The sequence below is a fragment of the Arachis ipaensis genome, chromosome B01 (assembly GCF_000816755.2).
Source record: "Arachis ipaensis cultivar K30076 chromosome B01, Araip1.1, whole genome shotgun sequence".
In the NCBI taxonomy this organism is placed as follows: domain Eukaryota; kingdom Viridiplantae; phylum Streptophyta; class Magnoliopsida; order Fabales; family Fabaceae; genus Arachis; species Arachis ipaensis.
In genome coordinates, this window is record NC_029785.2 from 37,240,591 (window position 1) to 37,257,014 (window position 16,424).

A 16,424-nucleotide genomic window follows, 5' to 3' on the forward strand; every position below is an offset into this window, starting at 1 on the left:
ATCTTCTTTCTTGCCTTTTTGCTTTGTTGGTTGTATGACAGGTAGAAGAAGCGGGGCTTCAACTTCCTTTAATTATGAACCTGAGAGGACCTTCCTTAGATTAAGGAGGGAAGCAAGAGGGAAGAGAGTTGTTGGTGCTGAGGAAGAGGAAGAGTATTTTGAAACAAACATGGAGGAGAATATGGAGAATCACCATGAAGAAGAAGCTCACAACCATGCCAGAGAAGGCCCAGTAAATCATGCTAGGCAAGAGAGAAGAGTTCTAGGCTCCTATATCAATCCAAACCCAGGAAATTATGGAAGTAGCATCCAAAAGCCACCCATACATGCCAATAACTTTGAACTAAAGCCCCGGCTCATCACCCTCGTTCAGAACAACTGTGCATTCGGAGGAGGTGCCCAAGAAGACCCCAATCAACATCTAACCACCTTCCTAAGGATATGTGATACTGTGAAGTCTAATGGTATTCATCCTGACACTTATAGACTGCTTCTGTTCCCCTTCTCACTCATGGATAAAGCATCTAAATGGCTGGAATCCTTCCTGAAGGAGAGCTTAACAACGTGGGAAGATGGGATAAACAAATTCTTGGCGAGATTCTACCCTCCTCAAAGAATCAATAGGTTGAGAACTGAGGTACAAACCTTCAAGCAACAAGATGGTGAAACTCTCTATGAAGCATGGGAGAGGTTTAAGGACTTAACAAGAAGGCGCCCGCCAGACATGTTCAATGAATGGGTGCAACTACACATTTTCTATGAGGGTCTATCTTATGAATCAAAGAAGGCAGTAGACCACTCATCCGAGGGATCTCTAAACAAGAAGAAGACCATTGAAGAAGCCATACATGTCATCGAGACTGTAGCTGAGAATGACTACTTCTATGCTTCTGAAAGGAGCAACACTCGAGGAGTGATAGAGCTGAACAACATGGACGCTCTGCTGGCTCAAAACAAGATGATCACCAAGTAGCTGGCCGACCTTACCAAGAAGATGGAAAGAAATCAAGTTGCAGCAATCACCACCTCATCAGCAGCTCAAGAAGGAGTAAATACAGAGGAAGAGGGTGACCAGGAACAAGCCAACTATATTAGGAACTCACCTAGGCAAACCCATGATCCATACTCCAAAACTTATAATCCTAGTTGGAAGAACCACCTAAACTTTGGGTGGAGAAATCAACAAGATCAAGGCTGGTGCACGAATTGTGAATCACACTTTTCACAATTCGTACCACTAACCAGCAAGTGCACTGGGTCGTCCAAGTAATACCTTACGTGAGTAAGGGTCGAATCCCACGGAGATTGTTAGTTTGAAGCAATCTCTGGTTATCTTGTAAATCTCAGTTAGGAGGCCAATTATAATTATTAGTTGACTTGCAAATGAACAAGGGAACATAAAATAAATACTTGGTATGCAGTAATGGAGAATATGTTGGAGTTTTGGAGATGCTTTGTCTTCTGAATCTCTGCTTTCTCCCTGTCTTCTTCTTCACACACGCAAGGCTCCTTCCATGGCAAGCTGTATGTAAGGTGTCACCGTTGTCAATGGCTACTTCAGGTGATGAGTGTCACAGATCATCACCTTCTTCAGAGTGAAGCGCGAATGAACATCTTAGATAGGAACAAGCGTGTTTGAATGGAAAACAGAGATAATTGCATTAATTCATCAAGACGCTGCAGAGCTCCTCACCCACAACAATGGAGTTTAGAGACTCATGCCGTCAAAGATTACAAAGTTCAGATCTAAAAATGTCATGAGATACAAAATAAATCTCTAAAAGTTGTTTAAATACTAAACTAGTAACCTAGGTTTACAGAAAATGAGTAAACTATGATAGATAGCGCAGAAAACCACTTCTGGGGCCCACTTGGTGTGTGCTGGGGCTGAGACTTAAGCCTCTCACGTGCCTGGGCTGTTTTGGGCGTTCAACGCCAAGTTGTAACCTGTTTCTAGCGTTGAACTCCAACTTGTAACTTGTTTCTGGCGCTGGACACCAGACTACAACATGGAACTGGCGTTGAACGCCATTTTACGTCATCTATCCTTGAGCAAAGTATGGACTATTATATATTGCTGGAAAGCCCTGGATGTCTACCTTCCAACGCAATTGAGATTGCGCTATTTGGAGTTCTGTAGCTCCAGAAAATCCACTTTGAGTACAGGGAGGTCAGAATCCAACAGCATTAGCAGTCCTTTTTCAGCCTGAATCAGATTTTTGCTCAGCTCCCTCAATTTCAGCCAGAAAATACCTGAAATCATAGAAAAACATACAAACTCATAGTAAAGTCCAGAAATGTAATTTTTAATTAAAAACTAATAAAAATATACTAAAAACCAACTAAATAATACTAAAAACTAAGTAAAAACAATGCCAAAAAGCGTATAAATTATCCGCTCATCAAAGGCCAAGATCAGAGATGTCACAACCCCAACAACAATGCAACTCACCAATATTCCACACAGAGATCATATCAACACCCATACAACAATGCCTCTCAACATCCATATCAAAACCAAAATGGCCCTTCTCACCCCTCCAACCTCAACCCACCATCACTATCCGAAGATAGGCTCTCCAGAATTAAGACTCTACTTGAAGGTATATGCAAGGAATTCCAAGATAACAGAATGTTAAAGGATGAAGTGCGAGCTAATATTAAAAACCAGGGAGATACCATCAAGAGGATGGAGTCTCAAGTGGGATATCTCTCTCAGCAGATTCCCAAGCCTACTGATAGCTTCCCAAGTGACACGGAGAAAAACCCGAGAGGTGAAGCAAGGAAAGTAAGATGGGAAGAATGCAAGATGGTCACTATAAGTGATGAGGTCAGTGTGGAAGAACCGAACAAACCATTAGAACACTCTCAAGATATTTCAGTAGAGAAGCAAGAAGAGAGTGACCAAGAAACCAAACCCACACAGAAGGAGGAGTTAAAGGAGAAGAAAATTCTGAACCCATATGCACCTTTTCCCCAAAGACTCAAGGGGGTGTAGAAAGGAAAGTGTACTCAAAGTTCCTTGACATGTTTGCATCTCTCCATGTAAATATACCATTCATCAAGGCTCTCCAACAAATGCCCTCATACATTAAGTGTATGAAAGAGCTGCTAACCAAGAAAAATTCACTAAAGGGAGGGCAAACAATATTGATGAATAAGGAGTGCAGTGCTCTCATTCAAACAGAGTTGCCTACAAAAAGGAAGGATCCAGGGAGTTTTCACATCCTTTGTGCTATAGGAGAAACAGTGATTGATAAGGGACTCTGTGACCTGGGAGCAAGCATCAACTTAATGCATTTGTCCCTCATGAAGAAGCTTCAAATCAATGAGCTAACGCCCACGGATGTAATCATCAAGTTGGCTGACAAAACTCAAAAACAAGCCATAGGAGTGGTTGAGAACGTGCTGGTGAAGGTTAAGAACTACTTCCTTCCCACAGACTTTGTTATCTTGGAGATGGAAGAGAGTCACCTCCATCCGATCATATTGAGAAGACCATTCCTAGCCACAGCCAGAGCACTTATATATGTGGAGCGAGGAGAGCTAATACTGAGGATACATGATGAACAACTTACCTTCAATGTCTTCAGACCCTCACAAGAAGCAGATCAAGAAAACAAGGAATCAAGGGAGGATCACAATAAGGCAATGGTGGAAGAAACAAGCACTGAAGTATAAACAATACACCTGGGAATCCCTTTGATTGACAAACAATGCAGTCAAAAGGCACAATAGCTAAAGGAAACCCAAGAGGAGCTAAACCCACCAGAGTCATATGAGACCAGCAACAAAATTTCCCTGGAAAAAGAGGCCACGAGGAGCAAGATAGCATTAAAAGAGACAAAGAAAAAGGCGCCAAGGGGATGGAGGAACAAGAAAATCCCTACAGAGGATTTCTCTTCAGGGCATAAAGTAATCTCTGCTCATTTCCCAGCTATTCCACCTCATCTCCCTACCATTCCATTTCAGCTGCCTAAAATTTACACCATCAGCAGAATTCTCTCCTTGGAACATGTGGAGATTCTTAATAAAGCCAACGGAGATAGATTCACTGCGAGAGGGGAAGATTTAAGGCATTACCAACCACCCTGACTAAGGCTAAACGTCAAGCTAATGACGCTAAAGAAGCGCTTCATGGGAGGCAACCCATGTTTTATTTTTTTTAGGATGATTAAAGTAGTTAATAAAGTAAGGTTCATGAATTCCAAATCAACTTTGACAAACATTTAGATGAACCTTTGTATGCAACATATAGTGAACAACAAGTTTGGTGTTCAAGGCACACTAAGAGGACATAAACACAATTCATAAAGTGTTGATCTTAGAGCCTTACTCAACTCTTTTTACACTACATGGTCACAAACTAAGTTTGGTGTCACCAATGTTGCATACATGAACACTAAATAAGTCAGTTGGTTTGCGTTCATGGATAGCATTTAGATGTTTAAAAACAAAAATCTAAAAAGTAGCCAATCCACTCTTTAACTTTTGCCACCAAAAAATTCAATGCTAACTTTTGCTTTGCTTTTGTCTTGTGTATGAAATGAAGGAAGGATTGAACATAAGTGATGAGACAAATTGAGAAGGAGGTTCGGCCACTTCACAAAGGGGGACTATACACATGTCTTCAAAAGGAATGCATTGGGAAATGTTGCCATGCAACATTGGAAAAATGATATCCTTGGAGACCGAACCAATCACGTCATACAAAGTGATGATCCTTGTGCTCATTTTGTACCAAACCCCAACCGTCCACCATTGGTTCTTACTATCAATCCACACCCTTCGATCACCCATTATCTTCCTATAAAAATGACCCTCACTTTATACCTCTCCATACTCAAATGCCCTTTCATTTCATTATTTTCTCTCTCGAAACACACACCCAACACTTCTTCCTTCATCCAAAAACACGTTAACACAATCCTACAGCTACACCCTATCTTAACCCGGCTGAATTCCATCATCAATCCATACTTTTCAACACCTTCATGTACCAACTTCTACTCATGGCATCATCAAGCTCCAAGAGGCAAAAGGGAAAGGAACCGGTGGAGAGCATTCCTTTTGATGAAGGGAGGTTCAAGACCGCCTTCCATGAGCTCCAATTTGAACGGATAAAACACAAGAAAATATTGCCAAAATTGACATTCCAGTTCAACGATGATGAGTGCCCACAGATTAGAGAGAATATTGAACAAAGGGGTTGGCAAGACCTCACGAACCCAGACACAAAGATAAATGCAAATCTCATTAAGGAGTTCTATGCCAATGTATCCAGAGAAGACACTACCAAGGCACCTACCTTCAAAAGCTACGTGAGAGGAACAGAGGTGGACTTCAATCCCAATGCCATAATAAGGACTCTTCATCTGAGATCACAACCTTCTGATAAGCCTAGTTATCAAGCAAGAATAAGTAATGGCCCTGACAATGATGAACTTGAAGAAATTTTGAACGACATGTGTCTTATAGGATCAGATTGGGAAAGGTATTCGGATAAGAGACCACGATTCATTAGAAGAGGAGACTTCATCCCGGAAGCCAAGGGATGGTTTGAGCTCATGAGAAGATCTATCCTCCCAACCTCAAACAATTCTGAGGTCAACATTGCTCGAGCCACTATGGTACATTGCATAATGAGGGGTGGAGACATTAATGTATATGAAATTATAGCTGAGGGGATCCAAGAAGCAGCCGAGAAGATTGATCTGAGTGCTTGGCTTTGCTACCCCAGTACCATTCTGAGACTATGTATGAAAGCCAAGGTAGTCTTCGAAGATAGCAATCCAAATTGGGTAAACCCTGGAAGGTTAGTTACGCTCCAGCATATAACATATGTGGCACCTGCTCAACAACAAAAAAGGCCTCAGAGAAGGAAAAGAACATCACAAGAAGAACCTCATCAAGAAGAACCTCAACAAACAGAATACCAGCAAGAAGAGCAATACGATCCAACCAACATAAATCTGGTTCACATTCAATGAGCCATTGAGGATCTAGCAAGGAGATATATGGAAAGACAAGAACAACAACTACACTTTCAATCCCAAAGGATGGATCGTCAAGAATAACTACTCTCTAATTGGATGAATCAACAAGGGGAGTGGCAGAAACAACAAATGGAACAGCAACAGGAACACTACTCCCAGCTCACCCAAGCCATCAATCAAGTAATTGAAAGGCAAGAGCGTCAAGATAAACGCCTTCAAGAACTCAACCAATGTCAGTTAGCTCAGATGAAAGCATTCAACAAGTTCAGCGTGCTTAATGAAGGATGGCAACTACACAGGAAAGAATTCAACATAAACACTCAGGTCAAGTTGACTTATGTGGCTGGGCATATGCATAATTTACACTCTACGATCCTGAGGTATGATACAGTTCACAAAGACCTAACAGAACAAGAGGAGGGGAAGGTGAAACAACAGAAGGAAACATTGAAGAAGAAGATGGAAGATGCTAGCTTCTGGAAAAAGTTGATCGGGAAGCGCAAAGGAAATGGGGATTCGAGCAATCAAGAAGGACACAAAGAGGACAAACAAGAGAGAGAGAATGGGCATTGATAAACCCCATATTTAGGGTTTATCTTGTGTTGAATTTAGAGGGTTTTGTCAACCTTTCTCCCATTTATCCAATGAAATAGCATGGTTTTGTAAATTCTCCTTTAATTGTGCTTAAGAGTGAAAACATGCTTTTTAGACCCTTAATTGTTTAATCTTAATCCACCTTGATTCCATTAGATGCCTTGATATGTTTGTTAAGTGATTTCAGGTTTAGGAAGCAAAGATTGGATCAAGAAAATGAAGGAAAAGCATGAAAAAATGGAGAACTCATGAAGAAATGAAGGAATCGCAAAAGCTGTCAAGCCGACCTCTTCGCACTTAAATAACCATAACTTGAGCTACAGAGGTCCAAATGATGCGGTTCTAGTTGCGTTGAAAAGCTAACATCCGGGGATTCGAAATGATATAAGATTTGCCATAGTTTCATTTCGCATAGAGACGCACACGCGTATAGTACACATACGCGCCGATGGGTGCATATGATTCACTTAGTCAAACACGTGGCCAGCGATTTTAGAAGCCTTGTGGGCCCAATCCAACTCATTTATGATGTTATTTAAGCCAAGGATTGAAGGGGAATTAACATACTTACACACATTAGTTTAGTTTAGTTTAATTTTTGGAGGGAAAGTTAGTTTTAGAGAGAGAAGCTCTCACTTCTCTCTAGGATTAGAATTAGGATTAGGTTTAGTTCAATAATCTAGATCTAGGCTTCAATTCATGCTTTCTTCTTCTTCTACCTCTCAATTCTATGTTGTTACATTCATGATTTCTCTATTCTTTTGTTGTAATTTCCTTTATGTTACTTCTATATTTTGTTGTAGATCTACTCTTGTTACTTCCATTTTCTTTCAATTCAATATGAGGTAATTCATAATAATTGTGTTTCCTTTGGTTGTTGTTGTTGATTTTTTACATTCTACTGTTGTTAGATTCTATTTTTATTATCAATTTACTATGCTTCCCTTTATGCCTTCCAAGTATTTGATGAAATGCTTGGTTGGATTTAGTGTAGAATTTGTTCCTCTTGGCTTTGGTAGAGTAATTAGTGACTCTTGAATTATCTAATTCCTTTGTTGATTGACAATTAGAAGTTGCTAATTGATTTGGATACCACTAAAGCTAGTCTTTTCCTTGGGAGTTGGCTAGGACTTGTGGAATCAATTTGATTCATCCACTTGACTTTCCTCCATGGTTTGAGGTTAACTAAGTGGTAGTGATGAGCGGATAATTTATACGCTTTTTGGCATTGTTTTTAGTATATTTTAGCTAGTTTTTATTATGTTTTTATTAGTTTTTAAATAAAAATCACTTTTCTGGACTTTACTATGAGTTTGTGTGTTTTTCTGTGATTTTAAGTATTTTCTGGCTGAAATTGAGGGACCTGAGCAAAAATCTGATTCAGAGGCTGAAAAAGGACTGTAGATGCTGTTGGATTCTAACCTCCCTACACTCGAAGTGAATTTTCTGGAGATACAGAAGCCCAATTGGCGCACTCTCAATTGCGTTGGAAATTAGACATCCTGGGCTTTCCAGCAATATATAATAGTCCATACTTTGCTCGAGATTTAATGGCCCAAACAGGCGTTCCAAGTCAGCTCAAGAATTCTGGCGTTTAACTCCAGAACTGGCACAAAAGCTGGAGTTAAACGCCTAAACTGGCACAAAAGCTGGCGTTTAACTCCAAGAAAAGTCTCTACACATGAAAGCTTCAATGCTCAGCCCAAGCACACACCAAGTGGGCCCCAGAAGTGGATTTTTACACTAATTACCTAGCTTACTCATTTTGTGTAACCCTAGGTCACCAGTTTACTATAAAAACTACTTTTAGTGATTCATCTTGTACCTCATGACACTTTACACGTTTTATATTGTATTCTCTACGGCATGAGTCTCTAAACCCCATTGTTGGGGGTGAGGAGCTCTGCTGTTCTTCATGAATTAATGCAATTACTACTGTTTTCCATTCTATCACGCTTGCTTCTATTCTAAGATATTCATTCGCACTTCAACATGATGAATGTGATGATCCATGAAAATCATCATCATTCTAACCTATGAACGCGTGCCTGATAACCACCTCCGTTCTACATGCAATCAAGCTTGAATGTGTATCTCTTGGGTTTCTAATCTAAGATTGGAACCTTCATGGTATAAGCTAGAATTATTGGCGGCCATTCCTGAGATCCGGAACGTCTAAACCTTGTCTGTGGTATTCTGAGTAGGATCTGGGAAGGGATGACTGTGACGAGCTTCACATAGTGACAGACGCAAAAGGATCAATGGATCCTATTCCGACATGATCGAGAATTGACAGATGATTAGCCGTGCGGTGACAGCGCATTTGGAACATTTTCACTGAGAGGACGGGAAGTAGCCATTGACAACGGTGATGCCCAACATAAAGCTTGCCATGGAAGGAGCCTTGCGTGCATGAAGAAGAAGATAGTAGGAAAGCAGAGATTCAGAAGACAAAGCATCTCCAAAGCCTCAACCTGTTCTTCATTACTGTATAACAAGTATTTATTTCATGTTCTTTTACTTTTTACAATCAAATCTGAGAATTATTGATATCCTGACTAAGAGTTACAAGATAACCATAGCTTGCTTCAAGCCGACAATCTCCGTGGGATCGACCCCTACTCACGTAAGGTATTACTTGGATGACCCAGTGCACTTGCTGGTTAGTTGTGCGGAGTTGCAAAAGTGTGATTGTAATTTTGTGCACCAGGTAGCAATGAACAATTCTCATCACAATTGAGGAGGATAATGAGGATAGGACTTCCAATTCTCATAACCTTGCCAAGAGCTTTTCATAGTTGTTAGTTTATTTTCATTGCATTTTACATTACTTGTCTCCTATCTCAAAAAACCCCCAAAGATACTTCATAACCAATAACAAGGACATCTTATTGCAATTCCTAGGGAGAACGACCCGAGGTTCTAATACTTCGGTTTATAAATTTTAGGGGTTTGTTACTTGTGACAAACAAATTTTTGTATGAAAGGATTAATGTTGGTTTAGAAACTATATTGCAACGAGACTTCATTTGTAAAATTTTAAACCGTCAAAAATTCAATCATCAAAATGGCGCCATTGCCGGGGAATTGCAATGGTGTTGTGTTATTGGTTATTGTATATATGTGAATATAGTGAATAGCTTGATTTTTAGATTTCTTGTTAGTTTTTGCTAGTTTAGGATTTTGTTTCATTATTTTTCTATTAGCTTTTGAATTTTATTTTCTCTTTTCACTATGAATTCTCACTTTGGCTATGAGTTTGGTTCTAATTGTGTTGTAGGAAATGTGAACTTCAATGATGACACTCATTATGGATGGAACCAACAAAGATGGGAGGAGCCTCAAGGAATTAATCACTCCTATTGGCAACAACCTCCGGATGCGTAGGTATAATTTCTATCCTAATGCATGTCAATTCAATGGCTATGGTGACTCTTTTTGTGATAATCAACTACCACCATCATATTCCTATAACTCTTATCCTCAACATGAACCTCAACCATTCTCACAAGCCTCTTATTACCAAACACCTTCCTATGATCCATATCCATCATATGACCAATCACCCATACCACATCCTTATGACCATTATGAGCAAGAACCTTTAGAACCACCACAACCTTATCATGACTACTATGAAGGACCACCTCAATACTCACCATCTTCATACTCCTACCAAGAAGAACCACCTTCCTACTATGAATTCTCTCTCCAAAATAATGAACATTCCCATCCACCCCAAACCCCAATGGATGACTCTCTCACTTTGCTACTTCAAGGACAAGCAGATATGCAAAGGAACACCCTAGAGTTTGTGACTAACTTGACCAAGGTAGTGTATACTTTAGCCTACCAATGCTTGAACACTCAAGGTGCTTCCATAGCCACATGTGAAAAAGCCACTGAAGATCATAGAATGAAGGAGAGATTTGGAACTCTGGTAGAAAATGAGGGATGTTATTTTGTATTAGAACAATTGGAGGAGCCTATGATCATTGAAGAAAAGGAAGAAGTGGTTGAAGATTTAGGAGATGTTGAAAGTCCATGGGAATGTAGCATCATGGAGCACTCTTCCAAGAAGCTTGATATTGATGTTGAGGAGGGTGCGCAACCTCCAAGGCATATCATAGTTGGAGACTTGGAAGAGGTCTACCAAGAGATGGATTCAATCATGGATGAATTTCTATCTACAATTGAATCCTATCCCATTGGATATGAAGTTGAAATTATAGAAGAATGTGCACAACCCCTCATACCCTTGGTGAACGATGAGGAAGCGAGTGAATTGGAAGAGAGCTACCAAGGGGAAAAAGTTGACATGGTGTACATCAAAATTGAAGAATATGAAGAGGTTGATCAAGAGATGAATTCATTCATCAATGAATTCCTATCCAGAATATAATCACCTCTCATTGGACAAGGAATTGAAGTTCTTGAAGACAACACCAAGCCAAGTGATAAAGGGGAAAATGTTGAAATTGAAGAATCTTGCGAAGAGGAGGAAACAACTAAAGAATAGCCTAAAGAAGTAGACCTCGCATTGTCTAAGTGTGGGGAGGTCTCCCTCCCCAAGTCACCATCTAACACAACATTCGAGTGGGTAAAATTCTTATCCCTAAGCTTTACTTTCTCACTTGAATATGGTTTAATTGAAAATAATGGTCAACTTAGAGCTCTTTGTGGGATTAAGAGTAAAAAGGAGTTGTGTAGTGGTTGGAGGTTTGGAATTAGGCTCATCAAGGTCAAAGCTTCAAAATATAGGGACTATGATTGGATGAATGCTACTTTACATGGGTCTAGGAAGAAGACTTGGTGCGCTAAAGAGAATTCTACTTGTCATACTTGTCAACCACCCGAACAGAAAATTCATGAAGATCAACAAGAAGACGGGTGCGAAAATAAGATATGGGACCCCAGATCAAAGTACGGAGACCAACTATGGGAGCTCATATCTTGGGTGGAACTCCATCCAAACTTGGTGAAGATGGTTGGAACTTCTGTCAACCATTTGAGGAGCAAGGATCCTTGGAGATTCAAGGATGAGTACAAGCATAAGCCACCATGACAAGAGCTTCCCAACGGTCCAACTTAAGGACTTAAACTAAAAGTGCTAGGTGGGAGACTGGTGCACGAATTGTGAATCACACTTTTCACAACTCGTACCACTAACCAGCAAGTACACTGGATCGTCCAAGTAATACCTTACATGAGTAAAGGTCGATCCCACAGAGATTGTTGGCTTGAAGCAATCTATGGTTATCTTGTAAATCTTAGTCAGGAGATTAATTATGATTATCAGTTTGAATTGCAAAAAATAAAAGAGCATGAAATAAATACTTGTTATGCAGTAATTGAGAATATGTTGGAGTTTTGGAGATGCTTTGTCTTCTGAATCTCTGCTTTCCCCCTGTCTTCATCTTCACGCATGCAAGGTTCCTCCTATGGCAAGCTGTGTGTTGGTGGATCACCGTTGTCAATGGCTACCATCCGTCCTCTTAGTGAAAATGGTACAGGTCCGCTGTCACCGCACGACTAATCATCTGTTGGTTCTCACTCATGCTGGAATAGGATCCATTGATCCTTTTGCGTCTGTCACTACGCCCAACCCTTGTGAGTTTGAAGCTCGTCACAGTCATTCAATCCCTGAATCCTACTCGGAATACCACAGAAAAGGTTTAGACTTTCCGGATTCTCACGAATGCTGCCAATGGATTCTAGCTTATACCACGAAGGTTCTGATTAAGGAACCCAAGAGATACTCATTCAATCGAAGGTAGAACAGAAGTGGTTGTCAGGCATGCGTTCATAGATTGAGAATGGTGATGAGTGTCACGGATCATCACATTCATCATATTGAAGTGCGAATGAACATCTTAGATAGAAACAAGCGTGTTTGAATAGAAAACAGAAATAATTGCATTAATTCATCGAGACACAGCAGAGCTCCTCACCCCCAACAATGGAGTTTAGAGACTCATGCCGTCAAAGAGTACAAAGTTCAGATCTAAAATGTCATGCGGTGCAAAATAAATCTCTAAAAGTTGTTTAAATAATAAACTAGTAACCTAGGTTTACAGAAAATGAATAAGCTATGATAGATAGTGCAAAAATCCACTTCTGGAGCCCACTTGGTGTGTGCTGGGGCTGATACTTGAGCTTTACACGTGTCTAGGCTGTTTCTGGAGTTAAACGCCAGGTTGTAACCTGTTTTGGGCGTTTAACTCCAACTTGTAACCTATTTCTGGCGTTTTACGCCAGAATGTAACATGGAACTGGCGTTGAACGCCAGTTTACATCATTTATCCTTGAGCAAAGTATAGACTATTATATATTGCTGAAAAGCCCTGGATGTCTACTTTCCAACGCAATTAAGAGCGCGCCATGTGGACTTCTGTAGCTCCAGAAAATCCATTTTGAGTGCAGGGAGGTCAGAATCCAACAGCATCTGCAGTCCTTTTTCAGCCTGAATCAGATTTTTGCTCAGCTCCCTCAATTTCAGCCAGAAAATACCTGAAAATATAGAAAAATATACAAACTCATAGTAAAGTCCAGAAACATGAATTTTGCCTAGAAACTAATAAAAATATACTAAAAACTAACTAAAACATACTAAAAACTACATGAACTTAACCCCAAAAAGCGTATAAAATATCCCCTCATCACAACACCAAACTTAAATAGATTGTGACTCATCTTTCCTAAAGTCCCTAATTAGAGGTGTCCAGGGTTCTTAAGCACACTCTGTTTTTGCTTTGGATCTTGACTTTAACCGCTCAGTCTCAAGTTTTCACTTGACACCTTCACGCCATAAGCACATGGTTAGGGACAGCTTGGTTTAGCCGCTTAGGCTAGGATTTTATTCCTTTAGGCCCTCCTATCCACTGATGCTCAAAGTCTTGGATCCTTTTTATTACCCTTGCCTTTTAGTTTTAAGGGCTATTGGCTTTTTCTGCTTGCTTTTTCTCTCTCTTTTTCTTTTTCTCTTTTTTTTTTGCAACCTTTTGTATTCACTGCTTTTTCTTGCTTCAAGAATCAATTTTAAAAATTTTCAAATTATCAATAATATTTCTCTTGTTCATCATTCTTTCAGGAGCCAACAATTTTAACATTCATAAAATTCAATATCAAAAACATGCACTGTTTAGGCATTCATTCAGAAGACAAAAAGTATTGCCACCACATATAGATAATTAGAATTTTTCTTATTAAAAACTCGAAAAAAAAATTGCCTCCTTTTTCTAAAAATCTGCTATTTTATTCATGTTTGATGATGATGAGAAAAATAGATTATAGCTTAATTGGAGATAAAATTAAAATAGAGATACTAATTACTACTACTCATATATGACTTCTAAGGTAAATTTCTAATAAGAATAATTATCACAGAGTTAAGGCTAAGATTAGAACTCAACAACCTTGAATTTGGGAGGTGGATGCCTCTTTAGTCTGTGGAGTACTTGGCCCTTCAAAAGATAGCTTCTGGCGCTTCAGTTCCTTCAGTTCACGCCCTTGCTCTTCTTGTTCTCTAAGCAGTTTGCAGAGCATGCTGTTTTGATTTTGCTGTTCTTCTTTCAGTTGATCCACAGCTTCTTGCAACTTGGTGACTGATGCTTCTAGGCGTTCCCAGTATTCAATTTGAGGAATTTCCGGGAGGAACTCCTGTGCTCTCCTCTTGATGGGGTCGTCCTGCACTTGTTGTCCTTCCATAGACTTTTTGGTGATTGGTAGCTCCACTGGGATGTACTCATCTACTCCCATTTTTATCCCAGCATCTTTACATAACAGAGAGACCAAGCTTGGATAAGCCAATCTGGCATCTTTGGAGTTCTTGTTTGCAATCTTGTAAAGCTCACAAGCAATCAGTTGATGAACTTCCACTTCTTTTTCCAGCATAATGCAATGAATCATCACTGCTCTTCTGATGGTGACCTCAGAGTAGTTGCTAGTGGGCAATATAGAGTGCCCAATGAAGTCCAGCCTACCTCTGGTGACTGGTTTGAGATCTCTTCTTTTGAGTTGGTTTGGGGCACCCTTTGTGTTGGTTGTCCATTTGGCTCCAGGGAGACATATGTCCTCTAGGATTTTGTCCAAGCTCAGGTTTGATCTCATCATTCTCCTATTAAAGGAGTCTGGGTCATCTTACAGTTGAGGCAGCTTGAAGATCTCCCTTATTTTGTTAGGGTGGGTGTGAACAATCTTCCCTCTGACCAGAGTTCTATAGTCATAGAATGCGGTTCCCGCTATTCTCTGCCTGTCCGTCTGCCACAGGTTTGTGTAGAATTCCTGAACCATGTTTCTTCCCACCTTTGTTTCAGGATTAGCTAGGACTTTCCAGCTCCTGTTTTGAATTTGCTCTTGGATCTCTGGATATTCGTCTTCTTTCAGATCAAATTTAACTTCCGGGATCACTGACCTTAGACCCATTATTTTGTAGTAATAGTCTGAATGTTCTTTGGATAAGAACTTCCCTTGATTCCAAAGTGGTTTTGGAATATTCTCTTTCTTCCCTCTTGAGTTGGTTTGTTTTCCCTTAGGAGCCATGATCTTAGTGGGTATTGGCTTAGTGATCACGAATAAACACACCAAACTTAGAGGTTTGCTTGTCCTCAAGCAAAAGAAAAGAAAGGAGAGGGATAGAGGGAGAGCCAAGTTCAAATTGTGGAGGAGAGGGGGAGAGGCCGAACCAACATATAAAGGGAAGTGGGGGGTGGGTTTCGAAAATTGTGAAGAAGATATGATAAAACATATGATTTGTAAAAGATAAGTATGATAGGAAAAGAATGCACTTTAAAATTTAAAAGATATGGAAGATATTTGAAAAAGATAGCTTTGTTTTGAAAAAGATGTTGTCAAGATTTAAAAAAGATATTGATGAGTTGAAAAGATTTTAGAAGGAAAAGAGATAGATTTCTTTTGAAAAGGATTTGAAAATAATTTGAAGAGGATATAAAAAAAAGGGTTTATGAATTAAGATACATTTGATATCTTTTGAAAAAGGATTTGAAAAATTAGGATTTGTAATATGTTTGTGCAAGAAATCATGAATTGAAACATGAAAAATGGAAAAAGTTTGAATTGAAAACAAAATTGCCTACTCCCCACAATCCTGGCATTAAACACCCAACTGCTGCATGTTTTGGCCGTTTAACGCCCATTTGGTGCTTAGTCTGGGCGTTTAACGCCCAGCTGTTGCTTCCAGTTGGCGTTAAACGCCAGAAACTCCTTTGTCACTGGGCGTTTTTCTGAACGCCCAGGATGCTGTAAATCTGGCGTTAAACACCCAGAAGCTGCTTTTTTCTGGCGTTTAACGCCCAGATGGCTATCTCTACTAGCGTTAAACGCCCAGTAGATGCTCCTTTTGGGTGTTTAACGCCCAATTGTGCCTCTTACTGGCGTTTTCTTGCCAGTGAGCTCCTTTTTCCTGTTTTGTGCTCTGAATCCTTCTGTAGCCCTGTAAACTTATGCAATTGATAATTTGGCATCAAAGTTTAGGAATCTGGTTGCTCAGTAGGCTTCGTATTCCAGTTCCACGGGCAGATGACAGGCCTTACCATACACAAGCTGGTATGGAGAGGTCCCTATAGGAGTCTTGAATGCCGTTCTGTAAGCCCACAGAGCATCATCCAACCTTCTTGCCCAATCCTTTCTATGGGTACTTACAGTCCGTTTCAGGATTCTTTTTAGTTCTCTGTTAGAGACTTCAGCTTTCCCATTTGTCTGTGGATGATATGGAGTTGCCACTTTGTGGCTAATTCCATACCGGACCATGGCAGAGTAAAGCTGTTTGTTGCAGAAGTGAGTGCCCCCATCACTGATTAGTACTCTAGGGACACC